This window comes from Lissotriton vulgaris, chromosome 7 (genome assembly GCF_964263255.1).
Source record: "Lissotriton vulgaris chromosome 7, aLisVul1.2, whole genome shotgun sequence".
Classification (NCBI taxonomy): domain Eukaryota; kingdom Metazoa; phylum Chordata; class Amphibia; order Caudata; family Salamandridae; genus Lissotriton; species Lissotriton vulgaris.
This window is the reverse complement of record NC_141695.1, coordinates 1,199,211,288-1,199,238,672: the sequence shown is the minus strand read 5'-3', so window position 1 is coordinate 1,199,238,672 and position 27,385 is coordinate 1,199,211,288. Positions and strand designations below refer to the sequence as shown.

General features: G+C 44.3%; 1 long non-coding RNA gene across 1 annotated transcript in view; it reads left to right on the top strand.

Annotated features, from left to right (window-relative positions):
- LOC147703165 (uncharacterized) overlaps positions 1-14,314 on the top strand; it is a 62,776-nt gene extending 48,462 nt beyond the window's left edge. The window contains exon 3 of the long non-coding RNA XR_015297284.1: positions 14,126-14,314. This is a non-coding gene — a long non-coding RNA (uncharacterized LOC147703165). The remainder of the gene's footprint in view (positions 1-14,125) is intronic.
- Positions 14,315-27,385: the final 13,071 nt, after the last annotated feature.

Sequence of the window (27,385 nt, the reverse complement as noted above, 5' to 3'; positions counted from 1 at the left end):
AGTAAAGTGCACGACGTCTACCATCTCCCTGTATGAAAACACGTATTGTGCTTATGGGAGATGTAGTCCATATATCCTGGATGGATGCACTTACAAGTTACTGCTCGTTCCAAAGGCTCTAACATGAGCCCCCGAACATCACTCCTGTCCTCATCCGTCACGCAGCTCCACTTACGAGACTCCTTGGATAGCGGGTCTCGTGGCCCCCGTTTCTTCGGGGTGGTGCTACCCAGCGGCAGGACGCCGCTAATGTATTCCGCTCAGTGGGGTTGTCCAGGTAGCGGGTAGCACCCGAGCCTGCGTGCGCCTTCCCCAAGGCGTTAGTTGGTATGGGCAGTTGCGTGCTTGTAATAGGCCCGACGCGTTTCGGAATTTTTTTTCCTCATCAGGGGCCAGCAGTAAAGTGCACGGCGTCTACCATCTCCCTGTATGAAAACACGTATTGTGCTTATGGGAGATGTAGTCCATATATCCTGGATGGATGCACTTACAAGTTACTGCTCGTTCCAAAGGCTCTAACATGAGCCCCCAAACATCACTCCTGTCCTCATCCGTCACGCAGCTCCACTTACGAGACTCCTTGGATAGCGGGTCTCGTGGCCCCCGTTTCTTCGGGGTGGTGCTACCCAGCGGCAGGACGCCGCTAATGTATTCCGCTCAGTGGGGTTGTCCAGGTAGCGGGTAGCACCCGAGCCTGCGTGCGCCTTCCCCAAGGCGTTAGTTGGTATGGGCAGTTTCGTGCTTGTAATAGGCCCGACGCGTTTCGGAATTTTTTTTTCCTCATCAGGGGCCAGCAGTAAAGTGCACGACGTCTACCATCTCCCTGTATGAAAACACGTATTGTGCTTATGGGAGATGTAGTCCATATATCCTGGATGGATGCACTTACAAGTTACTGCTCGTTCCAAAGGCTCTAACATGAGCCCCCAAACATCACTCCTGTCCTCATCCGTCACGCAGCTCCACTTACGAGACTCCTTGGATAGCGGGTCTCGTGGCCCCCGTTTCTTCGGGGTGGTGCTACCCAGCGGCAGGACGCCGCTAATGTATTCCGCTCAGTGGGGTTGTCCAGGTAGCGGGTAGCACCCGAGCCTGCGTGCGCCTTCCCCAAGGCGTTAGTTGGTATGGGCAGTTGCGTGCTTGTAATAGGCCCGACGCGTTTCGGAAATTTTTTCCTCATCAGGGGCCAGCAGTAAAGTGCACGACGTCTACCATCTCCCTGTATGAAAACACGTATTGTGCTTATGGGAGATGTAGTCCATATATCCTGGATGGATGCACTTACAAGTTACTGCTCGTTCCAAAGGCTCTAACATGAGCCCCCAAACATCACTCCTGTCCTCATCCGTCACGCAGCTCCACTTACGAGACTCCTTGGATAGCGGGTCTCGTGGCCCCCGTTTCTTCGGGGTGGTGCTACCCAGCGGCAGGACGCCGCTAATGTATTCCGCTCAGTGGGGTTGTCCAGGTAGCGGGTAGCACCCGAGCCTGCGTGCGCCTTCCCCAAGGCGTTAGTTGGTATGGGCAGTTGCGTGCTTGTAATAGGCCCGACGCGTTTCGGAATTTTTTTTCCTCATCAGGGGCCAGCAGTAAAGTGCACGACGTCTACCATCTCCCTGTATGAAAACACGTATTGTGCTTATGGGAGATGTAGTCCATATATCCTGGATGGATGCACGTACAAGTTACTGCTCGTTCCAAAGGCTCTAACATGAGCCCCCAAACATCACTCCTGTCCTCATCCGTCACGCAGCTCCACTTACGAGACTCCTTGGATAGCGGGTCTCGTGGCCCCCGTTTCTTCGGGGTGGTGCTACCTAGCGGCAGGACGCCGCTAATGTATTCCGCTCAGTGGGGTTGTCCAGGTAGCGGGTAGCACCCGAGCCTGCGTGCGCCTTCCCCAAGGCGTTAGTTGGTATGGGCAGTTGCGTGCTTGTAATAGGCCCGACGCGTTTCGGAAATTTTTTTCCTCATCAGGGGCCAGCAGTAAAGTGCACGACGTCTACCATCTCCCTGTATGAAAACACGTATTGTGCTTATGGGAGATGTAGTCCATATATCCTGGATGGATGCACTTACAAGTTACTGCTCGTTCCAAAGGCTCTAACATGAGCCCCCAAACATCACTCCTGTCCTCATCCGTCACGCAGCTCCACTTACGAGACTCCTTGGATAGCGGGTCTCGTGGCCCCCGTTTCTTCGGGGTGGTGCTACCCAGCGGCAGGACGCCGCTAATGTATTCCGCTCAGTGGGGTTGTCCAGGTAGCGGGTAGCACCCGAGCCTGCGTGCGCCTTCCCCAAGGCGTTAGTTGGTATGGGCAGTTGCGTGCTTGTAATAGGCCCGACGCGTTTCGGAATTTTTTTTCCTCATCAGGGGCCAGCAGTAAAGTGCACGACGTCTACCATCTCCCTGTATGAAAACACGTATTGTGCTTATGGGAGATGTAGTCCATATATCCTGGATGGATGCACTTACAAGTTACTGCTCGTTCCAAAGGCTCTAACATGAGCCCCCAAACATCACTCCTGTCCTCATCCGTCACGCAGCTCCACTTACGAGACTCCTTGGATAGCGGGTCTCGTAACGGGGGTCTCGTGGCCCCCGTTTCCGCACTACACTTCCCAGAAGTCTCATTGGAGCCTCCCATCGGCGGGTGAGTTATATCAAATTGGAGAAGTGTAACGGGTGCGCACACCGCTTCCGTTAAAGCCCCTGAAGAGAAGCAGATGGAGCTTCGAAACGCGTCGAGCAGATCCATTACGGAGCGGCGTCTACAAGCGGATCCCCGCCCTCACCTACACATAAATAAAGCTGCTGCTCGTGTGCTACTCAAGAGGTGGACAACCTGGAGCGACAATTTACACGCGGCAGTCCAGCCGCGGAGTATGCACCACCCCGTTAACGTGGGGGTCACGGCAGTGAAGTAGCAGCCGTACATGGGATCGAGGACGGGCCCACTTGTGGAGTCCATACAGGACTTGATTGTGTGCTTTCCGCACTACACTTCCCAGAAGTCTCATTGGAGCCTCCCATCGGCGGGTGAGTTATATCAAATTGGAGAAGTGTAACGGGTGCGCACACCGCTTCCGTTAAAGCCCCTGAAGAGAAGCAGATGGAGCTTCGAAACGCGTCGGGCAGATCCATTACGGAGCGGCGTCTACAAGCGGATCCCCGCCCTCACCTACACATAAATAAAGCTGCTGCTCGTGTGCTACTCAAGAGGTGGACAACCTGGAGCGACAATTTACACGCGGCAGTCCAGCCGCGGAGTATGCACCACCCCGTTAACGTGGGGGTCACGGCAGTGAAGTAGCAGCCGTACATGGGATCGAGGACGGGCCCACTTGTGGAGTCCATACAGGACTTGATTGTGTGCTTTCCGCACTACACTTCCCAGAAGTCTCATTGGAGCCTCCCATCGGCGGGTGAGTTATATCAAATTGGAGAAGTGTAACGGGTGCGCACACCGCTTCCGTTAAAGCCCCTGAAGAGAAGCAGATGGAGCTTCGAAACGCGTCGGGCAGATCCATTACGGAGCGGCGTCTACAAGCGGATCCCCGCCCTCACCTACACATAAATAAAGCTGCTGCTCGTGTGCTACTCAAGAGGTGGACAACCTGGAGCGACAATTTACACGCGGCAGTCCAGCCGCGGAGTATGCACCACCCCGTTAACGTGGGGGTCACGGCAGTGAAGTAGCAGCCGTACATGGGATCGAGGACGGGCCCACTTGTGGAGTCCATACAGGACTTGATTGTGTGCTTTCCGCACTACACTTCCCAGAAGTCTCATTGGAGCCTCCCATCGGCGGGTGAGTTATATCAAATTGGAGAAGTGTAACGGGTGCGCACACCGCTTCCGTTAAAGCCCCTGAAGAGAAGCAGATGGAGCTTCGAAACGCGTCGGGCAGATCCATTACGGAGCGGCGTCTACAAGCGGATCCCCGCCCTCACCTACACATAAATAAAGCTGCTGCTCGTGTGCTACTCAAGAGGTGGACAACCTGGAGCGACAATTTACACGCGGCAGTCCAGCCGCGGAGTATGCACCACCCCGTTAACGTGGGGGTCGGTCACGGCAGTGAAGTAGCAGCCGTACATGGGATCGAGGACGGGCCCACTTGTGGAGTCCATACAGGACTTGATTGTGTGCTTTCCGCACTACACTTCCCAGAAGTCTCATTGGAGCCTCCCATCGGCGGGTGAGTTATATCAAATTGGAGAAGTGTAACGGGTGCGCACACCGCTTCCGTTAAAGCCCCTGAAGAGAAGCAGATGGAGCTTCGAAACGCGTCGGGCAGATCCATTACGGAGCGGCGTCTACAAGCGGATCCCCGCCCTCACCTACACATAAATAAAGCTGCTGCTCGTGTGCTACTCAAGAGGTGGACAACCTGGAGCGACAATTTACACGCGGCAGTCCAGCCGCGGAGTATGCACCACCCCGTTAACGTGGGGGTCACGGCAGTGAAGTAGCAGCCGTACATGGGATCGAGGACGGGCCCACTTGTGGAGTCCATACAGGACTTGATTGTGTGCTTTCCGCACTACACTTCCCAGAAGTCTCATTGGAGCCTCCCATCGGCGGGTGAGTTATATCAAATTGGAGAAGTGTAACGGGTGCGCACACCGCTTCCGTTAAAGCCCCTGAAGAGAAGCAGATGGAGCTTCGAAACGCGTCGGGCAGATCCATTACGGAGCAGCGTCTACAAGCGGATCCCCGCCCTCACCTACACATAAATAAAGCTGCTGCTCGTGTGCTACTCAAGAGGTGGACAACCTGGAGCGACAATTTACACGCGGCAGTCCAGCCGCGGAGTATGCACCACCCCGTTAACGTGGGGGTCACGGCAGTGAAGTAGCAGCCGTACATGGGATCGAGGACGGGCCCACTTGTGGAGTCCATACAGGACTTGATTGTGTGCTTTCCGCACTACACTTCCCAGAAGTCTCATTGGAGCCTCCCATCGGCGGGTGAGTTATATCAAATTGGAGAAGTGTAACGGGTGCGCACACCGCTTCCGTTAAAGCCCCTGAAGAGAAGCAGATGGAGCTTCGAAACGCGTCGGGCAGATCCATTACGGAGCGGCGTCTACAAGCGGATCCCCGCCCTCACCTACACATAAATAAAGCTGCTGCTTGTGTGCTACTCAAGAGGTGGACAACCTGGAGCGACAATTTACACGCGGCAGTCCAGCCGCGGAGTATGCACCACCCCGTTAACGTGGGGGTCACGGCAGTGAAGTAGCAGCCGTACATGGGATCGAGGACGGGCCCACTTGTGGAGTCCATACAGGACTTGATTGTGTGCTTTCCGCACTACACTTCCCAGTAGTCTCATTGGAGCCTCCCATCGGCGGGTGAGTTATATCAAATTGGAGAAGTGTAACGGGTGCGCACACCGCTTCCGTTAAAGCCCCTGAAGAGAAGCAGATGGAGCTTCGAAACGCGTCGGGCAGATCCATTACGGAGCGGCGTCTACAAGCGGATCCCCGCCCTCACCTACACATAAATAAAGCTGCTGCTCGTGTGCTACTCAAGAGGTGGACAACCTGGAGCGACAATTTACACGCGGCAGTCCAGCCGCGGAGTATGCACCACCCCGTTAACGTGGGGGTCACGGCAGTGAAGTAGCAGCCGTACATGGGATCGAGGACGGGCCCACTTGTGGAGTCCATACAGGACTTGATTGTGTGCTTTCCGCACTACACTTCCCAGAAGTCTCATTGGAGCCTCCCATCGGCGGGTGAGTTATATCAAATTGGAGAAGTGTAACGGGTGCGCACACCGCTTCCGTTAAAGCCCCTGAAGAGAAGCAGATGGAGCTTCGAAACGCGTCGGGCAGATCCATTACGGAGCGGCGTCTACAAGCGGATCCCCGCCCTCACCTACACATAAATAAAGCTGCTGCTCGTGTGCTACTCAAGAGGTGGACAACCTGGAGCGACAATATATATATAGTTAGTGCAACTAACTATGTATGCGAATTTCAATGGTTTTGTGTGAGTAAAATAAGGTTTTGTAAATGCTAATTCCTAACTATATATGGTCTATAACCTATGGTTTTTTCAGTGAATATATATATATATATATATATATATATATATATATATATATATATATATATATATATATATATATTCACTGAAAAAACCATAGGTTATAGACCATATATAGTTAGGAATTAGCATTTACAAAACCTTATTTTACTCACACAAAACCATTGAAATTCGCATACATAGTTAGTTGCACTAACTATATATCGCGCACCCGCAATCCACTGCTGATCATGTCACATATTACATCATTCATGACATGGTCAGTGACATCACTGATGACATCACTGATGACATCTCAAATGACATCACTGATGACATCTCAAATGACATCACTGATGACATCACTGATGACATCTCAAATGACATCACTGATGACATCACTGATGACATCTCATTTGACATTACTGATCACATCACTGATGACATCATTCATGTGATAATACGATGAACCTCTTCAGACTCTAATATAACCTTAGATACACTCAGTGTAAACAGACACTCACAGACTGTCACTCATCCATGGAGTTACTCACACACCTAGTCAGTCATGCAAAGAATCAATCACACCTCCATTTCCTCAACTATACAGTTATACACACCTTACTTATTCAAACATATACTAACACATATTTACTCTCTTATACAATCCCTGATACAAGTTCACAATGATCCATACAGCCACTCACACATTCACTGGCTCTTATGCACAGTTATTTATATATGTCAACTCTCACATGTACTGTGTTTTACATATGTACTTACTTTGACATGTAACACTGAGATATCCATTCACTCACCAATACACTCATGCACACAGTCAACCGCCCATACAGCTGTTTCCACATGCACTTTTGAACCCATACATCTAGTGAATCAACTGCTCACACATCTATGCACAGAGTCATACACCTCCCAGCCACCCCCACACACACACTCAGTCTCCCATACAAATACGTGGGCAACCAATCAATAACCCATATAGTTACTCATATAGCTACTGATCAACACATGCAGCAGTTTACAGAACAACAGACATAATGATGCACAAATTAAGACAGTTTAGTCACTAACCCATGTACTCAGTAAGACACATTTAATCACTCACTCATACAGTCAGTCATGCACCTACTAAATCCTTCATCCAGACACTTATACATCCACTCATTCTTCAATTTGTAAGACATCGTTTAACTTTACAGAAACATACAGTCACTGGATGTTGTCATCAGTGATGTCATCAGTGATGTCATTTGAGATGTCATCAGTGATGTCATCAGTGATGTCACTGACCATGTCATGAATGATGTAATATGTGACATCATCAGCAGTGGATTGCGGGTGCGCGATATATAGTTAGTGCAGCTAACTATATATGCGAATTTCAATGGTTTTGTGTGAGTAAAATAAGGTTTTATAAATGCTAATTCCTAACTATATATGGTCTATAACCTATGGTTTTTTCAGTGAATTTTCAAGGTTTTGTAAATGCTAATTCCTAACTATATATGGTCTATAACCTATGGTTTTTTCAGTGAATTTCAATGGTTTTTTAATAGCAAATATCAAAAGCTGTAAAATGTATTCTTCTTTTAAAGGAAAAATATATTTTATATGTATTTAATATAATTTTTTTATGTATATAAATTTTTTGAGGGAACAAATTTATCAACTATCATGCTGAAGAAGAGTGTGGGGAAAAAAACCAAAGAGGAAGACTAAGAGGAAAGAACAATCAGTTCAAAAATACAATTGCTTTAAAGCATGAAGTGCTTTTCCACACATTTACATTTAAATAACTCATATTAGAACATACAAAATATCTACAGAGGAGACGGTGTACATTGAATTTTAGACTCTTCATTGTTACCTACATGTTGGTACTTACATCACCCACACAACACAACAGCTCTATTCAGAGCTACCCTACCTCAAAGCACTCTAAAATATTATTTTACTATTTCCCTTGGTTTTCCCCTTGTTACGCTTTCCGGAACGCTACCCGGTGCGTGGACCGGGCGCTAACCGTGCGAAATTTTTTTTTTTTACATATATGGGCCTCCTCAGCCACCCTCAGAAAACCTAGGGGGTCAGGATATGTCTCCCGTGCCCCCTTATACCCATTCCCAACATTGTTTATCCTCCATCTTGTGACTAAATTTGTCCGAAACACAAGATGGCGGACTCCCGTTATTCTACCGGTGAGCTACCCGGTGAGCGTACCGGGTAGCGCTTCCACCGCGAAAAATCGAAAAAAAATGTATTTTATTTTTTTGCCCCGCGGGGCCCTTTAATAGCCCCCACATCAATCCTAGGGGGTCAGGAGGGGTCTACCTTGCCCCTTTCATTCATTTCCCCCTTCGTTTATTTCCACCTCTTGTCTCTCGATCCTACCGAGAGACAAGATGGCGGCCACTCCGGACTGTTTAGAATGTTGAGAGTCACCGGAGAGCCAATCCGCTTCTCCTCGCGAAGTTCCGTTACGCGTCTGGTACGCGAACCGGGGCGCTAACCGGGACGCTGTCACAGATATATATATTTTTTTGAAAGTTAATTTCTCAAAATCCACTGGAGCACATATCTTGAGACCTAGCAAAGGCACATCGGGCAAACAGTCTCTACAATTTTGCCAAGTTTCATAGAAATCCATTCAGCCGTTCGGGCTAAAAGTGAGTCTAACCGCCCTATGGAAAACTCAATGTTAAAAACACGTTCTGGGACCACCCTTTTTTCTCGGCCCCCGCTTGACGAAACCCCCCCCAAACTTTCAGGGGACGCTCAGAAACAAAATGTGCCATTTTCCTGAAAATTTCAGCCAATTCCATCCATCAACGCCAAAGTTATTCAACATAGAATTTTCAGAAATCCCTATTCAAAAAAATCCTAACTATATATACCTACTGGCGACTGCCAGTAGGTAATATATATATATATATATATATATATATATATATATATATATATATATACATATTGTTTTTTTTTTTGTTTTAAATGCAAAAGGTCTTGACAAACGCCAGGCCGAAAAATTACTTTCTATACTGGCTAGTGTTTTCGCTCACAAACATACACTTGCAAATCACATGTTACAGTTACTCGCTTTCAATGCCACACAAATCTCTGTACCACTTTTTAGTTTTCATTTCTCAATTTGTCAGTGCATTAATAAAATCGTTTTGACATCTGGGAGTAAATACAGTATGGGACAGATGTATCAAGGCTTCTTGAGATCTCAAACGGCCTGAGTTGCAGAATTGAGTTGTTTGTATACACAAAATACTTTTTGGTATGTACAAACCACAAATTATGATTCAATAAACATTACCGAATAGCAATTTGGGTTTGCGACCCAATACTAATTCAGAATTTGGAATTTGGAAGGGCCATTATTAGGTCGTTCCTTTCAAATTCCGAATCTCTGTGGTGTGTATTAATGTGGTCCTGTCCTCTTACATCTACTAAGGGCCAGCTTTAGCACTGGTGGCGCCCGGTGCAACAGTCTTTCTTGGTGCCCCCATTACCTCCTTCTCCACAAATTACCTCACCACCACTCTCCAACAGTGCCCCTCATCTCTCCATAGCCCTTCTCTGACTATAGCACTACTCCTAGTTCACTCACACGCAGTTCTGTGATCCGATTTTGAAGCAGGCCTATTACTTTATGATGAGCTAAAGGAACATTGATCACCTGAGCTATCTTGACATTTTTATCATTGCCTGAAAACTCTTGGACAGATAAGGAACTCTGCAGCACATGCTTTTAAACCCATAAGTAATTTTTAAACACAGCGGCCCATCAAAGTCAGTGACAGGTGCTGCTGCACCTTTCACACCACCCTAAAGCCGGCCCTGCATCTACCTCTCACCATTTCCTCTCCCCACGATTTAAGTTCGCTTATGATTCCCCCTCTCCAATCCATGCTCTACCTCTCAGCTTGTATCTTTCGCTCCAGCCTCAGCATTATTAGCTGGCTCTGCCCCTTTTACATCACATCTTCCCTCATGTTCTACTCTTCATGTTTAATCTCTCCCTGCCTCTACTCTCCTCTTACTCGTTCTGTCTCTCTAACATGCACATTTCCCCTACATGCTCTTCATAATTCATCTCCCCTCATCGTGCCATCCTCTCGCTGGTGCTGACCCTATAACATCCCCTTCTCCCCATCCATATCTTGTTCTTCACCACTTTTCTCCCCTATCTTCTTAACTCACTTTGTCAGTTCTCCCCTTCTGCACTCCCCAATTCTAATACATTTTTTTAGCAGATTCTGCCCCTCATACACCACTCTCTTTTGCATTGTATGAGCAGCCAGGGGATCCTGGGCAGCTGCCCACACTGCCCATGCCTACCGCTGGCCCTTACCTCTATACTCACTCTAAGACCAACATGTTATGCTAAGTTAAAGAAATTTGTAGAGTGCAGCGTATACCCGAGGGTGTCTTGGCGCTAGTCTAAATGCTGAGCAGATGTGAGAAAGGTAGGAATTATTGGTTAAAGAGCCAGGTTTTAAGGAGCTTTCTAAACGTCTAAAGCTAGGAAGCCATACTAATGTGTATAGGCAGGAAATTCCACTGTTTGGTTGCTCCAGCAAGAAAACTGCTTCCACCCCATTTATATTTGTTGTATCTGAAGGTGTTTCTTATGTAGGTTCCCATTGATTTAAGATTTTAATTGGAACATACCAAGATATAGCTTCTCTCAGAAAAGCTGGTCCCGATTCGTTGAGGGCCCTGTATGAAGGTAAAGTACCTTACATTTTATCCTATTTGTAACAGTCAACCAGTGAAGATCTTTGATGGCTTGGGAAACTGACTGATGTTTGGGAAGGCCAAGAAGTAGCCTAGCGGCTGAGCTCTGCAGAACCTGAAGTGTGCTAATATATTGTGACTGAAGACTGATGTATAAACCATTACAAGAATCCAAATTTATAGAGAATTAATGTGGAAATCACTGTCTTTCTAGAGTTAATGGGAAGAAAGTTTAATTTTTTGTTTACGATTCTGAGGGTATTATAATCGGACTATAAGACAGCATTAAGATTCATCTTATCATCTAGAATTATCCTGAGACTCTTGGCTTTGGGAGTGGGCGAGGGGAGCATGTCCATTTCTGACGGCCAGCTGGCTGTGGATCAGAAATTGGGATTCTTTCCCAAGAGAATCACCTCTGCCTTTCCTGGGTTTAATTTAAGACAGTGCTTACTCATCCATATACTGATTTCTTTCATACAATTATGAATTCTGAGGCTAGTGTAATTGGTATAATTGGAGGCGGATATCTCAATCTGTGTTTCGTCCGCATAAGACGTGAGGGAGAAGACAAAGTATTGAATAAGAGGGGTGAGTTCCATTACATAAAGCTTAAAAAGGGTTGGGCTCAGCGACCATCCCTGTGGAACTCCACAGTGCAATGAGAAGGTGTTACACAGAAAGTATCTAATTTGACTGTGTTCTCCCTGTTGTTAGGGAAAGATTTGAGTAGTTTCAAGGCCATATTTAGTTTTTTTGTACCAACGGCTTCCAAGTGAGAAATCAGAGTAGGGTGGTCCACAGTGTCCAAAGCTGCCTACAGATCCAACAGGATCAGAGTAGCCGTTCCTCTTTCGTCTAGGATGATCTTGAGTTCATCAGTGGCCTTAAGTAGGGCTGTCTCGGTACTGTTTTTCGATCTGAACCCGAATTGTGTTGGGTCCAACAGATTTGTCTCTTTGATGAATTGATTCAGTTGGCTGTTCATAATTTTTCTATTATTTTGGATGGAAAGGGAGGTCTAGAAATGGATCGGTAATTAGAAAGGTCCTCCGGATCCCGGCTAGCTTTTTTTTTAAGAGAGGAAGAATGGAAGTCCTCTTCCAGAGAGTGGGAAAGATTCACGTCTTAAACATGGACTTGAAGATGTTTATCAGTATTGTGGCTATAGGCTTCACAGTAGACTTGTAGACTTGAGCACTGGGGGGTGGGGGGGCAAAGATCATCTGGGGATCCAGATTTGGTGGTCTAAATGAGATTATAAATCTGCATTACCGAGACAGGGGTAAAGGCATTTAACAAGGCCAGTGGGATATCATTATCCATCAAGCAATCACTCATGCTGTTAGTCAGTTGTGAATTAGCATTGTTGGGGTGATTGAATAGGTTATAGATTTGATCGACTTTGCTCTTAAGAAATTGAGCAGTGGTGTCACAGAAGGGTTGACTGTGCCAATCTCCTTTAATCTCTAGTCGTTTTGCTATTTTAATTATTCCCTGGCAGAGTTTTTAGAGGATTCGATTTGAGAAGGTAAACAATGCTGTTTTTTCCTTAACCAGGAGAGTTTTATATCTGAATAAGGACAATTTGTATGCTTCTTTTTCATGAGATTCATACTGAGACCTCCATTTCCTTTCTTGTCGCCTACAGCTTTGATTTTCTAGCCAAAGTGTGGACAGCTTTTTTGTGTGCTTTGTTTGGCCTTAGGAAAGGTTAGCGAGAGCACGGTATTTAGCCAATCTTAGTAGTCCTAGGTGGCTAACTCAGGGGTTTCCACAGGTGGAGGGAAGGATTCCCTGAGTTGTAGGTGAAGTTGTTTGTAATCCAGATTGGCTCATGCCCTACAGCGGGTCGTACTACGCCTATTACTACGCCTATTGTTAGGAGCTGATGATACCTCTGTACCTTAGTTAAAGAAAAATGGCTAAATGATCCGACCAAAATAGTGGTAGAAGATTAAAGTTAGAGATGGTTTTATTATTGGAAAAATGGCATCCAATGTGTGGCCAGCAGTGTGGGTGGATTTTGTACCAGCTGGGGGAGACTGAAAACATTCATGTTTTCAAACAGATCCTTGGTGTCTCCATCTATTTGAGACTCCAAGTGGAAATTTAAATCTCAAATGACTGTGAAGTCCTTGCTGCAGATTTCATCCTCTGAGAGGGAGCTATTGGAGTTTAGGAAATTGTTTCTAGGTTTTTCAGGGTGTTGTGTGACCAGGTCTAGCGAGAAGAGCAGCTGGCCTGCCAAGGGCTAATATTGTCTGACAGACAGTGTTTCACTTGGAATACAATGGTCCTTCAATCAGAAGTCTGGGATCCAAGGCTAATACTGGCTCGCCTTTGCATATATGTAAGACTTTGTATGTATTTTGGTCCTTGATAATAACACACCTTTTATAGTTTCAACTGGTAGTCTGCACGAAGATCATGAAATCCATTTATTGTCATATATTTCCTGTGTTTTATGTATAGGCACATGTGACTTGAAGGCCCATGCCATGTGCCTGTTTGCAACATTGAAAAAGCCTTTCTCAAGCCTGGTTCAGAACTGGCTAAAAACTAATATGGAAGAGTGCTCATTAACTTTTTTGAAAGTTATTTGCTAGATACAATAGGATGCATATGCAGTTAGTGAGCATATAAATGTCTTACATAACGAGTGTTATGCAACAATAAATCATATATAGAGCATCCAGTTAAGCCCTACAGCATTTTTGTCATGTCTGCAAGCGCTAAAATGATGCCTAATGTTTTACTCAAGTGACCCAACTTTGTTGGTGCTGAAAGTAGTCCCGAACTCCTGATTTTGCAAACATAAACGTGGTTGAGAGAATCCATATTATGGTTTACTTGGTTTCCTATACCAAACTGCATATGCATAGGATATACTATTCATTTCATTCATGTGGAAGTAATATGAGTATATGTTCCTGCTGCTTTAAAATATGATTATTGTTTCAGCAAAAATATATATATGTATATATATATGTACAAAAACTGTATTCCTAGAGGAGTCTATTCTATGCTCAATGAACCATGCAAATCAATATTCTAATATTTATGTTAACTTGCATGGCTCATTGAGCATAGTATAGGCTCCTCTAGGAATACAGTTTTTTGTTTTCATTAGTTACCCAACCGCCTGTGGGATTACTTGGCTTTTGCTGTTGTGATTAGGGTTGGTCGCAAACAGATTGGACCGGGGAGAGGTGGAAGATGTAGAAAGGGTATCTCAACTTGGCCATCTGACTTACAATATTCTTGACATTTATATTTTCTTTTCCATCTTTTTTCTTTGTTTTTCCCCCCATGTTCAGGGAAGCTGCATGGAGGCTGTGCGACACGAGGTCAATGCAAGGTCATCAGAATTAAATATGAAGAAAGGAGCTTCTGCTGCGACACTGATTACTGCAATGAGAATCTATAGCTTCTCGGGCAGTGCTAGGAAGAGTGGGAGAAGGGCTGCTGCGGTACTGGGATGAAGAGCATCAGAACATCAGGCCCTGGGAAGGCCCTGTCTCTGTGCCGTGCTAAACATTTTTGTTTTATAGATAGTTGAATAAATATTTTTATGTACCAAAGAATATCTCAATGCCTCACTCTCTATGGTGATTGTCCATGTTCAGTTATTGTGTCTGTATTTCTTGGTGACTGATTTTATCCCTGCAGGGACAACGTGTCTCCATGCGTTGATTGTGCAGCGATTATGTTTGCATCTGTACATGACTGTGCCTGTATCTCTGAAGTGCTTGTCCCTAAAAAATAAAACAGAATTCTTATTTTATTTTAAAATATTTTAATAACTTTTTAAATGTAAAACTTATTGCAACATTAATAATTATTAAAATATTCACACTACTGTTTAATTAATTCTATACACCACATTTAATAATTTGAAAAGGATTATATTAAATATATGTTTTTAACTGTGGGTGAACACTTTTTAAAATGAAACTTAAACTTAATAGAAATAATTTCGTTTTAAACTTAATGTATTCAAAATAATTACGTTTTTAATTTAAAATTGAGTTAGTAATGTTGTACAATGTTAAGCACACTGCACCAGAGCACACTCAATCATTATAACTATAATCAAATCAAGACACATTTCACATAATAGAGAATTATGGAGAATTTTTTTTTCCTCTTGGTGGAGTTTCCAGTAAGTCATTTGATCCAGTTTCTTAAGAGTCAAACTTCAATAAGAAGAATGTAAAATGTTATTGCACTATTCTATATTTAAAATCAATACATACAATCAATTAACATTGACACTAGTAGCAACTTTGCAGTTATATTTGATGTTTTTACTGACCCCATATCCGATTTCAGCCCATGGGAACATACACGTCTACAATTTTGAGGAACCTCATAATTCGTAAATGGTGAATAGCCCAAAGTAGTAGTTTCTTAAAGGTGCAAGAGTAAACTTACATAGTTAGATGTATCCACATGTAAGTTAAATCTATGAATAGACCTCTTTGTGTGTTGGGTTCTCGTTGGTAGTAGGGAGCCTGTGACACATTGGCCAGTTTCATGATTTTTTTTTGCTTTTGTCTGAATATGTTTTCTGTTATAGGTTCCTCAATGCTATGCTTAGGTGTGAATTTGGGCCTGTCTATGGGAACATATGTCTGCTTTTCCTTAGGTGAACATTCTAGTAGCCACTGTTAGCTGCGGAGAGTGTGTGATGACATCATGGAATGTTGAGGCTGGTACTGACTGAAAGCTATTTTAAACGTTATAGACAGTGGGATTTAGCTCAAGACTGGGCGAGCGCTGTTCATCCAAGTCTCCTGAAGTGTTTTGCTTTCCGCAGGGAAAAGTTGAGTTCTAATACATTACCAAAATATTACCGTTCACGGAAGAGCTCTCCTTTGTCCTCGGAGACATTGGGCATGTAGTCCTGGAGAACTGAAATTTATGTTACTCTTGATAGGAGCAAGTATAGTCCTGGAATGTTTATTTCTTTTTTATTACGTAAGAACAAGAAAGCCATACAGGCTGCTATTGGGGAACTAGGTATTGGGAAATAGGTAATTGTTGTGTCCAACCTGATTTATGATTTCATTTAAAGGTGTGAGCATGGTCTGACAAAGACTAAGGACATGAATTAGGTCTATTAAGGGGGTTCAGAGGTGACGTGTCAGAAGGACTGAATGTATATTCAATCTACATTAAACCCTACACTGTAGACTGGTACGTTTACCTTTATAATTGAGATGACATTTCTGCAGAAATGAATACAAATGCCACTGTTACTAATCTCCCCAGTTACTACTGTAATGTAATGAGTAAGAAACTAAGTGACAATGCTGAAATAGTTTTTTCTGTAAAAGACTCAAGTCTGGGATTGAATTTACATATTCGATTTTGGCAGAAATCTCTACTACACAACAACCGTTTTTGTGTGCATTCTTCTAGTTATCGATGAAACAGAATGTTACACACTAAAAACTTTGAGTGAAAGATTGTCTTATAACTGTCTATGGACGTGTCATTAAAAGGCTGTTTGGTTATATTGCCATCTGTTAAATATCTGTAGCTACTAGTAACTTGATAGAGTGGATGCACTACACAGACTATTGATCGTATTCTGAAAGAGGGGTTGAGTTGTTTTGTTAAGCAATTCCCTTGCATTCATTTGTATTGTAAAACATTCCCATGTGATATGTCTTAGGAAAACAAGAGAGGAAGACATCGCCTTCTGTTAAAACCCGTCAGTGCCATAACTAGTGTAAAAGGAAGCACATTGGGACTGATTCACAAAGGGTCTCTGCACTCGTGGTGGCGGTCCGGCAGTCATCGGGGAGTCTCAAAATCAGATCTCGCCGACATCTCTGTAATTAGATCATGGTGGAGATTCCGGCCCAAGTAGGGAGACTCGCCCACAACTCCGGGGCCTCCTCCACGAGTGCAGGCCTCCTCTAAGAGTGCGGGGCCTCCTCCACGAGTGCTGGGCCTCCTCCACGAGTGCTGAGCCTCCTCCACGAGTGCTGGGCCTCCTCCGCGAGTGCTGGGCCTCCTCCATGAGTGCAGGTCCTCCTCCATGAGTGCGGGGTCTCCTCCACGAGTGCTGGGCCTCCTCCACGAGTGCGGGGCCTCCTCCACAAGTGCAGGGACTCCTCCATGAGTGCGAGGCCTCCTCCACGAGTGCGCGGCCTCCTCCGCGAGTGCAGGGCCTCCTCCACGAATGCAGGTCCTCCTCCGCGAGTGCAGGGCCTTCTCCTCGAGTGCGAGGCCTACTCCACGAGTGCGAGGCCTCCTCCACGAGTGCGAGGCCTCCTTCACGAGTGCAGGGCATCCTCCACAAGTGCAGGGCCTCTTCCACAAGTGCAGGTCCTCCTCCACGAGTGCGGGGTCTCCTCCACGAGTGCGAGGCCTCCTCCGCGAGTGCAGGGCCTCCTCCACGAATGCAGGGCCTCCTCCGCGAGTGCAGCGCCTCCTCCTCGAGTGCGAGGCCTACTCCACGAGTGCGAGGCCTCCTCCACGAGTGCGAGGCCTCCTCCACGAGTGCAGGGCATCCTCCACAAGTGCAGGGCCTCTTCCACAAGTGCAGGTCCTCCTCCACGAGTGCGGGGTCTCCTCCACGAGTGCTGGGCCTCCTCCACGAGTGTGAGGCCTCCTCTACGAGAGCGAGGCCTCCTCCACGAGTGCAGGGCATCCTCCACAAGTGCAGGTCCTCCTCCACGAGTGCAGGGTCTCCTCCACGAGTGCTGGGCCTCCTCCACGAGTGCTGGGCCTCTCCACGAGTGCAGGTCCTCCTCCACGAGTGTGGGGTCTCCTCCACGAGTGCTGGGCCTCCTCCACATGTGCAGGGCCTCCTCCACGTGTGCAGGGCCTCCTCCACGAGTGCGAGGCCTCCTCCACGAATGCAGGGCCTCCTCCGCGAATGCAGGGCCTCCTCCGAGAGTGCAAGGCCTCCTCCTCGAGTGCGAGGCCTACTCCACGAGCGCGAGGCCTCCTCCACGAGTGCAGGGCCTCCTCCACAAGTGCAGGCCCTCCTCCACAAGTGCAGGGCTTCCTCCACGAGGGCAGGGCCTCACCGCGAGTGCGGAGGACCTCTGTGAATCCAGTCCTCTCAGACTATATGCTAGTGAGTACTACACTATATCAAGGACAGAAGTGAGATGGGAGCCAGGCCTTTAGACTGGCTTAAATACATGAAATATTTCTTAGTGGAATGCCTGCTAAATTCAACGATTCAAGGCGGCCGGCATCACCCACAAAGCCCTACACATGCCCGCTCCATCGTGCTTGGCTTACAAAGTAAACATTTCTAGAGGGTAACTGAGGTTAAGAAATGCTAAATCCCTCTTATGTCAAACCACCCACATTGAAACGAGAGCGAATAATGAAACAATCCTTCCCACTGGAGTGCAAGAAGAATCTGCAATTCACTACCACCAACCCAGTGTTCCACTCCCTAGCTTGCAACTTTTAAAAGGGAAAATTAAATCTTCCTGTTCCAAAGACACTTTGAGACTTAGAACTCTATACTCTCCTCCTTTACCTAAGACTTCTAATGGTTTTCTTTACCAATAGTTCTGCTAATTTACAAAGCACTCCAATTTTTTTTAATCTGTTTATTGTGATTTTTTGTTGTTAATACAGTATCAAGTGTGACATCGCAGGTTGTATGATTGGCAGCGCATTTGATGTTTCCATATCGTGTGATATTGACAGTGTTGTCTGTCGAATATGAACATTCGTGTTGAATAAACGGGTTGGAGCGACAAAAAACGTACAGTACAACACGTATCTCCGTCGCTTTTCTCCATGCCATAAACAAAGTAATTGAACCGAGGTTTGGCTGCAGTGCACATCGCAGAGGTAGGATTCAAAAAGTACTTATTAAGAGAGAAGAGTTCAGTCATTAACAATTTTAACCTTAACTTGTGAAGCTCCTATCCACTACCCACCAACCCAGACACATGCTGTTGTGTATGACTACTGTTCAATTAATGGGGGCTATGTATGGTTTGTTCGTGGGGCCGGTTGACGGGGGGCGGGGGCGGTCTGTGCACCAAGCTGGAGTGAATAGGCAGGGCTGCCGCCTCTGTGTCCGTCTCCACTGTAATGGGATCAGGTGAGTGGCTCGGAGGGTCATGAGTGGGCTGTGTGTCCATCAATATGGTGTTCCAATTGGTGGCAATGGAATAATTATGTAGGCACTTTGTGTCCTCTTCATGGAGTGTTATACTCTCTGCTTGCATTCATGTGGTAGTGGATGGAACCCAGGCTGTAGGTACTTGGGGTGTAGGGGATTTCCATTTCGTGGTGATTAGTGTTTGGCCAGTAACAACCCCAGGTCTATGAAGTAGGAAGTAGCGCTATACTTTTTGTCCCTGTGTTGTTGGCCCAGGAGGCATGCTTCCCAAGTGTGCAATGAGGGGCTCCCCTTGCAGGTGGATAGATGTGTGGTGGCCCCTAGCTAATTCTGGTGTAGAGACAAATAGGCCCATAATGTGTAGTAGATATGCATCCACTAAGTTACAATGGGGACAGGTGGCGTCTTATCGAGGGTAAGGTAGGCTCTGTGGAAAATGTAGGATTGGATAAGCCGGAAACAAGCGTTCTGTGGGACGCGAACAGGGTTCTCTAGTATGGCAGACTATTCTTTGTCAGTGCAAGGAAGAGTCGTCCTTTTCCCAGAGTCGGCGCCAGGGTGTTAGTTGTGGCAACATATGCATGTGTAGTGAGTCAGCAAGCCAGCAGATTAGGTGTCTGCCCGTCCTCATCACATGTAGATATTGCAGTGTTAGGTGCATTTGTTGTTCCTGTATCAAGTGCCCCACTTACTTCCCAGTCTACCAATTAATGAGTTTTATAGAAGGAAATGGGCATAGGGGAGTCCATACACCTCAATCAGAGAGTTAAATGGGATAAGAGTCCTGTCACGGTACAACTCCCCCAGGGTGTGAAGACCCACCTCATTCCAGGAGGCCAACTCTGCTGCTGAGGTAAGCTGATTTAGCCTGGGAGTGCCCAACAAGGCCATCGTTGGACCATATAGAGTGATTGACCTCATGATAAAAATTCTTTGTCGATATCGTTATGTGACCCTTGGAGTGTGGGTGTAGGCATTGTTACTTTAGAGCAAGGATAAAACAGGTGAAGGAGGGTGGTTTGGGACCAGGCCCACCAGCCATCTGGCCATCCATTGGAGCTAGAACGTCTGATAGTAATGTTGAAAGTTCAGCATCGCTAGGCCCCTCCCTCGTCAATGATCCAAGAGAACGGAAAATGGCCATGGGATTTAGAGGGGAAGGTTGGCGAAATAATCTGAGGCGAGGGAGCATGACTATTTTGAGGAGAGCCACATGACTAGCGACCAATAACGGCAGTGTTTTTCAAAAGGTTACTTCTGATCTTAGTGATGTCACTGCATGAGAGAGGTTGACATCAAGCAGGTCTCCAGCTGAATTATATATTTGAATGCCTAAGTACCGGCACATAGGAGGCTGCCAGGTTATCCTGACTCCGTTAAGGTTGAGACCTGAGTCCTATGTCATGAACCTGAACAGAAAAAGACAAGTCTTCATCCAGTTCACCTTATGGCCTGAGAGGTCAGTGCACCTATTAAGAGTTAGGGCCACTGATGTGTGGCTTGTGCTTACATCCTTGAAATACAGTAGTACGTCATCAGCGTATAGGGAGATTGTGTGAAGTTCATCCCTCAGTGTCCCCAATAGTATTCCTTCAGACCTCCCCCTGCGAGCGTTAGACAAGCACTTGCCGTTCTATTGCCAGAGAAAAAGGCAAAGGGAAGATTGCAAAGCACTATAAAGCTCCTGGGCCATGTTCATCCTATAGAAAATGGAAAAAAATTAATAAACAAAATAAACTCCTCTTAAATCATAATTCAGTCAACAAGCAAGTATGTTGAGCAAACAACCCAGCCAACACAGCTATAAAAATAAACATGTGGAATTGTGTGGCGGTGAGATGAATTATGTGTAGTTGAATTGTGTAGCATGGTGCCTAGACAATTATGTGGATAGTAATTATTTGGTATTGAGTGTCACCGAACTATGTGGTGTGCGATTGTGTGTCATGGAGTTTAATTATGTGAAGTGGCATTGCGTGACATGGAGTGGCATGAAGTGGAGTGGAATTATGTGGTACGGAGTTGGATTATGTGGCAGGGTGTGGAATTCTGTGGTGAAAATTGGATGTATGTGGTGTGTAGTGGAATTCTGTCTTGTGGAGTTGAATTATGTGGTTTGGTGTGGAGTTATGTGGTGTGGAATTAACTTGTGTGGAGTTGAGTGGATTTATGAAGCATGGTGTGGAGTGTATTTATGTAGAGTGTTGCTATGCGGCATGGAGTGGAATTATGTGGAGTGTAATGTGTTATTGAGTGGAGTGTAACTATGAGGGGTTGAATTATGTAATGTTGAGTGGTATGTGGAGTGTAATTATGTTTTGTGGAATTGAATTGTTTGGTGTGGCATTGTGTGGAATTATGTAGCAAGGTGTGGGGTGGAATTATGTGGAGTAGAATTATATGGCATGGCGATGAGTTCAATTGTGTGCAGTGGAATTATGTGTTTTGGAGCTGAGTAGATATATGTGGAGTGTAATTAGATGGTGTGTAGTGTAATTATGTAGGTTGGAGTGGAACTATGTGCAGTGGAATTATTTGGAGTTGAATTTAGTTGCGTGGAGTGTAATTATGTGGTTTGGAGAGGAGCAGAATTATGTTGCCTGGAATTGTATTATTTGAAGTGGAATTATGTGGAATGAAGCACAGTGGAACATGTGAAGTTGACTCTTTTGGATTGTAATTGTGTGACATGGAGTGGAATTATGTGGAGTTGAATTGTGTGGCGTGAATTTATGAGATGTTGTATTGTGTTATGTGTAGTGGGATTATGTGGTGTGGATTTGTGTGTTGGGGTATTGCGTGGCACTTATGTGGAGTTGAATGTTTGCTGTCTTCATAGACAGCTGAGTGCGGTGCACAGTCTGCATTGGTTGGCTATATTGTCCAGTAATCTCTGTGGGGCTTAGATTGCTGCAGGCAGCCTATCTACTGCAGTGCTCAGGGAGCTACCTTCTTGGGAGGCGAGACAATGTTGTTTCTCTTTTTTGTCCTATCACACCCATGAAATTGCCCAAAACAGTGTGAATGCCATCCAGTAGTGAGTCTTGAGATGAGTCCTGCTTTGTCATTTAGATTTATCATCGTTCTAAAGTTTCAACGCAGGCTCTGCTGGGGTAGTGTGATAGTGATTAAAGGTGTTTCGCTGAGTTCTCTGTATTTACTCAGCGCACCAGTGGCATTTCTGCAGCTCTTTCCTCAGGCTGCATGTTTATTTTAAACGTGCATTGGCATGCGGGGCAGAAATAAAGTTATTCTATTCTTCCTGCTGACCATGGCATCAGCAGCAGCTTGTCTGCAGTTATGTCCTTTAGATTAAGAGCATCTGCAGCCATTAAATCTAGAAACTAACTTTGTCTTCGGCTTCCTGTCCATAAATGGCACAAGGGCGTGAGGGTGGAATAAAGAAACATGAGTAGGCGAGGAGGGGGATAAAGAAAGACACACTACAGCATGATATGCTGGGGGGGAAGAAGCAACATGGATGGGGGCAGGTGGGAATGATGGAGCAGATTTCATCTGCAGTCAGGCATTGTTTTATTTGTTGTGCTTCAGACAGACTGCATTTAAATTGCCACACACCTTTTGGTGCAAGTTAAAAACATGGCACATGAAAAACATGAAAGTGAGGCCTATTCACTTTCAAATGCTTTTGCTGAATTAACATATGTTTTTTGCAATGTAGAGAAAAGTGGCCTTTTTAGCTTTGAAGATTAATAGAATATGTTTCCCTCTTCCCAGCTCATCCCTAAATCCACTATTTCTGTCTTAAGAGACTTTGACTTGTTGCATATTTTGATAAATATTTTCAGTTAATAACTCCTCTTTTTCTTTGTTGCACATTGCACATTTATTTTGCATGTTGTAATAAATAATAGAAAAGCTGCTTTACACTAGTAGCTTGGCTAGGTAAACATTTATAAGGGGTTTTAGTATGGAGTTGGGAAACATAATGGGCTGATTTACATGAAATTAATATTATCTTTGTGTTTGTTTTATTTTGGGGCCTACCATTAAATGGCTGCCTGTGAAACCAGCAAGGCTATGGCTTGCTTTGAAAGAGAAGAGAGCATGCGCAGACTGTGGCAGCTTGACTTAAACTGCGGAAGAAGTCAAGGACAGCTTGAACTGTACATTCTTGTGATTGTGCCAATGTACCAGCTAACTAAAGTATCCGTCCTGCTGCACTGTGACAGGAAGGAAGGAAACTATAGAAACATTTTTCCTAGTAAATGTTGCAAATGTTTATAAATGTATTATTCATGTATGCTTCTTTTGTTAAAACTGGTAAAGTCAGGTTTTTTCGAATGTGTCAAGGTTGTGAGAACTCATGCCATCATGACTGACCAATCACGTACAGGTTTTCCTGAAGTTGAAACATTTTGTGTAGTCTGCCAAAATTTGGTGTATAAATTCTGACCTCTCCGGAGGAGGGGCTGGCTTTCTCAGCTCAGCTGGCTTCTAGGCTCATTAGGGGGGTGTGTGAGCTCTTGAGAGAAGGAACAGATTAGGCCAGACATTCTATGGGTTAGGTACGAGAATTGCCCGGGAGATTGCTGAAGGGAGGAGTGGCATCCGAGGAGTGTCAGGGGGAGGTTTCTTGCTTCCACGTCATATTTTGGCACTGCAGGCCACATTCCTTTGAGGTCTGGTGAAGGGCGGGCTGTCTCCCTCCCTGCTTGCTCTTTAGACACAGACAGATGCAGAAGAACAGCAACAGATAGTTTTTTTTAGATTTAGATGCTAAACTTTCAGTTATGCTTTGACTAATTAATTAGGTCTGAAAAGATTTGTTTGACTTATGCATTTATTTCTTTTAATGGGAGATTTTTGCAAACTATTTGATTTTTGATTAGCCTTGCAAGACTATATTTTTCTTAGAAACTCTTTAAGAGTTTTGAATGACATTTTGCGCCACATTCCTATATGTAATGCTTATATGCAGACTGTAATATGTTCTGTATTAATGCTATTTTTCCTGTTTTCCAAATTCTGTAACCTGATTGATATTTTACTAATGAATAAAGGGTCAGAGAAAATTAACTTTTTACTAGAAAATAAAACCCTTTAAATACTCAAGAACTCTCTTTATTGGCTTAAAATAATAATTGCATTTTGACTGTTCATCTTTATTTAAAGTCTCCTGAAGGTAATACATGGTGTGAAGGGCCCAACACCTTTTGAGCGGTAAATTAGAGGTAGCATGAAGGAACTACCAGAAGAAATTACCGCTTCATCAGTTTTTGGTAGCAGAGGATGGTTATTATTGATTAGTTTGGTGATTAATGATTATTGATTTCACCATCAACTGTTCAACTAATGGATCATTGACCTTAGAAGGGAAATAAAATAATTGCCCAAGTTAGATAAATGTCCAAGTCCTGATTCCTGACTCCAATGCTCAGAACCTGAAGACTGGCAAAGCAGTACTGGACGGTGATGCAAGAAGTGGTGTGAGTATCAATAGGGTTGTGAAATGTTGTTAATATGCTAGCATGTTTTTTGAAGTGCTGAAAATAGTAAGGATTTTTACTGTTGGTGACATTTTGCTCATTTTGAATTGATGGTGTTATTGATTATATTGGTAAATTCATAGGACATAATTTTTTGGTTATTGATTACATGTTTTAACTCTTTATGTTAAGTTAGTGTCTTGTTCTATGTTGTCTGGAACACGCAGGTATGCACACCTGTGGAATCCCGGGAAGGAATAGCGGGTGGTAAATGGAAGCCACACTGCACTGAGGTTACTCGTCTGTTGGAATAACACTGAGAAGCTAGGTAGGGCTGGCAGTGTTAAATTAGGGACTATTTTCTATGTGAGTGATTGTAGCAAAGAGTTCGCTGGTGAAACTTTGGTCTGATATCACCTAGAAAGGGTCACACCGAAGGAGTAGCAGGTTCTTCTGAGCTTGATTGATAGCAAAAGGGTTCGCTGGTAAAACTTTGGCCTAAGATATATCCTGAAGGATAAGGCCAAAGGAGTAGCAGGTTCTTCTGAGCTTGTGTGAAAGGTAAGCGGAAGGGATTTACCTGTAGTGTTTGAAGAGTAAACGGAAGGTCTTACTTTGTGAAGGGTAAGCGGAAAGTGTTACTCGCAGTGAATATAAATCTATCCTTTATTTAGCACAAGAGACAGAGTAGCGAATGTATTTATGCTGTTACTAACAGAGTTATTGATTAAGAGAAATATTGCAGTAAGATTTTGTGGAGGGTCAGTGGTAGGAGTAAAACTGACTAAAATTGAGACTGACAGCTTTGGAAAAAAAGAAATTGCATTGAACTATTGCAAAAATTAAATTGTTTGAAGGCTTAAAGAAGCTGTTAGGAGGTAAAGTGAAAAATTTGTTTTTTATTGGTGATGCTCCTGAAGGAACACCTGTGCATTTTGTGTCTACCAATTTGGGACAAAATACATGTATGTGGGTTCACCAATGGTGCAAGATTACTGAAAAAGAGGGTGCTTTGAGGTTTCCAAAAGATGGTACTTTTGAATTACAAATTATTGACAAATTAAGGGAAGTGTTATGTGAAATAAAGACACCATCTAAAGCTGCACAATTTGAGGCCTTAGCCTGTGGGAAAAGGTAGCAAGAGAGAAAGCAAGTGAGGATAAAAAGGTAAAGCACCAAATGTAGGAGAAGAGAATTAATAATGATAAAGAGCTTCAAATAAATAATATTATGGGGATAAAATAATGGATGAATTGTTAACTGAGTGTCCACCACTTTATGTGGTTCCCATTAAAAATACTGAAAATAGTGTACCAGTAAGCACTACAGTGGCTACTGCTTCTGTTGAGCAGAGAAAAACACAGATTGAGAAAACTGTGCAAACATTTCAGATTGACCCATTACCTGTCGATTCAGCACTGACAGTGATACCTCCAGGTGTTACTGCTTCAAATGTGCCTGATTCAGTCCAAGAATTGCTAACTGCAGATGCACAGATAATAGATAGAAAAATTATGACTGTCCTAATTAATATGGTCCCTACTGAAAAGGTTCAAAGAGCTGCAGAAGGAGTGATTATGGCAGAGTTTATTTCAGAAAATCAGAATTCACAGATTATTGAACAGAAATTACCCCAAGCACTGAAAGGTGAGGGAAAAATGGCCTTTACAATATCTACAGCTCAGGATAAAATAAATATATTTGAAAATGGGATTTCTCAAACCTGCCTTGAGGAAGCAGCAGTGATTAAAAAGATAGAAAACATGGGAGAACATATTAACACAGGCCCTGAAAAAGAGAGACAGCTTAGTGTTTTAAATTCAGCACTTGAACATGAAGAAAATAACAGTCCATGCTGTTTAAATCATGAAAATGTGAACCAGTGTCAGAAAAAAGAATTAATTTCCCTGAGTAAGGAAACAGTTGCATGTGTATTAACTACACATAATGGCCTGACAGATTTGGCTCAAAAATATGAAACTTCTTCAGGAATGCAATTGCACATTGCAGAAATAAAATATATTTTTTAATGCAATGGGTTTCAGAAATTAGGAGACAAATGGGCAAGAAAACATGAGAAGAAAAAGAAACCACCAGACCTAGCAAGGAAACTGGATAAGGAAAAGAAGCCACCAGATTTAGTTGAGAAAAATAATAAGCAGAATGAGGGAGAAGCTTTTGCTTACTCATTGAGAGAAAAGGTGGGAGAAGTGCATGTTCCTATGCCACAGAATAAAAGTGAACTTGCAGCATTTCTGAACACATTCCCACAATTGAGAGACAGAATTATGCTGTGGTACCCACAAGTTGATGGATTTGTTGAGATTTTAAACGAGCTGTACATTAATTTGGAAATGTTCTTTTACATTGCCATGCAGAATGAATTGTGGTTTGAATCTAAAGTTATTTAAAGGCCAAGTGAAGAGGCAATGAAAAGGGTTTGCATGAATGCACCATCATTTTCTGTTGTTATGGAGGAAAATATAGCAGTGATTATTTTCCTGAAGGGTGGAGTGCCAGCAAAGGATGTTGATTGGGTACAGATTAGAAGAACACAGGATGGAAGTAAAGGTGTTTTGGTATGTGAAAATTCAGGTATGGATGTTGTACTGCTGGAAAATGTGTCCTTTTGCCATCTTTATAGCAGATTCAAGCATTGGAAGAAGAAATATACATTTAAACATGATGCACAAAAACATGGAGAAATGCAGATGCAAAATATGCAAGCTAAGCAAATGCAAATGTCAGTTCAGAAACAGGTACCTATGGCAGGAACTTTTCAAGCAAAGATGGTCCCACAAAATATGGAAAAGGCTAACATTAATTTAAATAAGTTGTCCAGAGCAAATGTGGATTATTTCCAGAGACAAAATCAGAACCCAGTCCAACAGGTTGTTGTGTTTGAAAATGAGAGTTTTAACCCTCACAATTCTGAATTTACCAAGTCCATTGTGAAGGCAGTGGAAAGTCCAGATTTAAATGCAGGAGTTTTAAACAAAGAAATTACAAACCCGGGG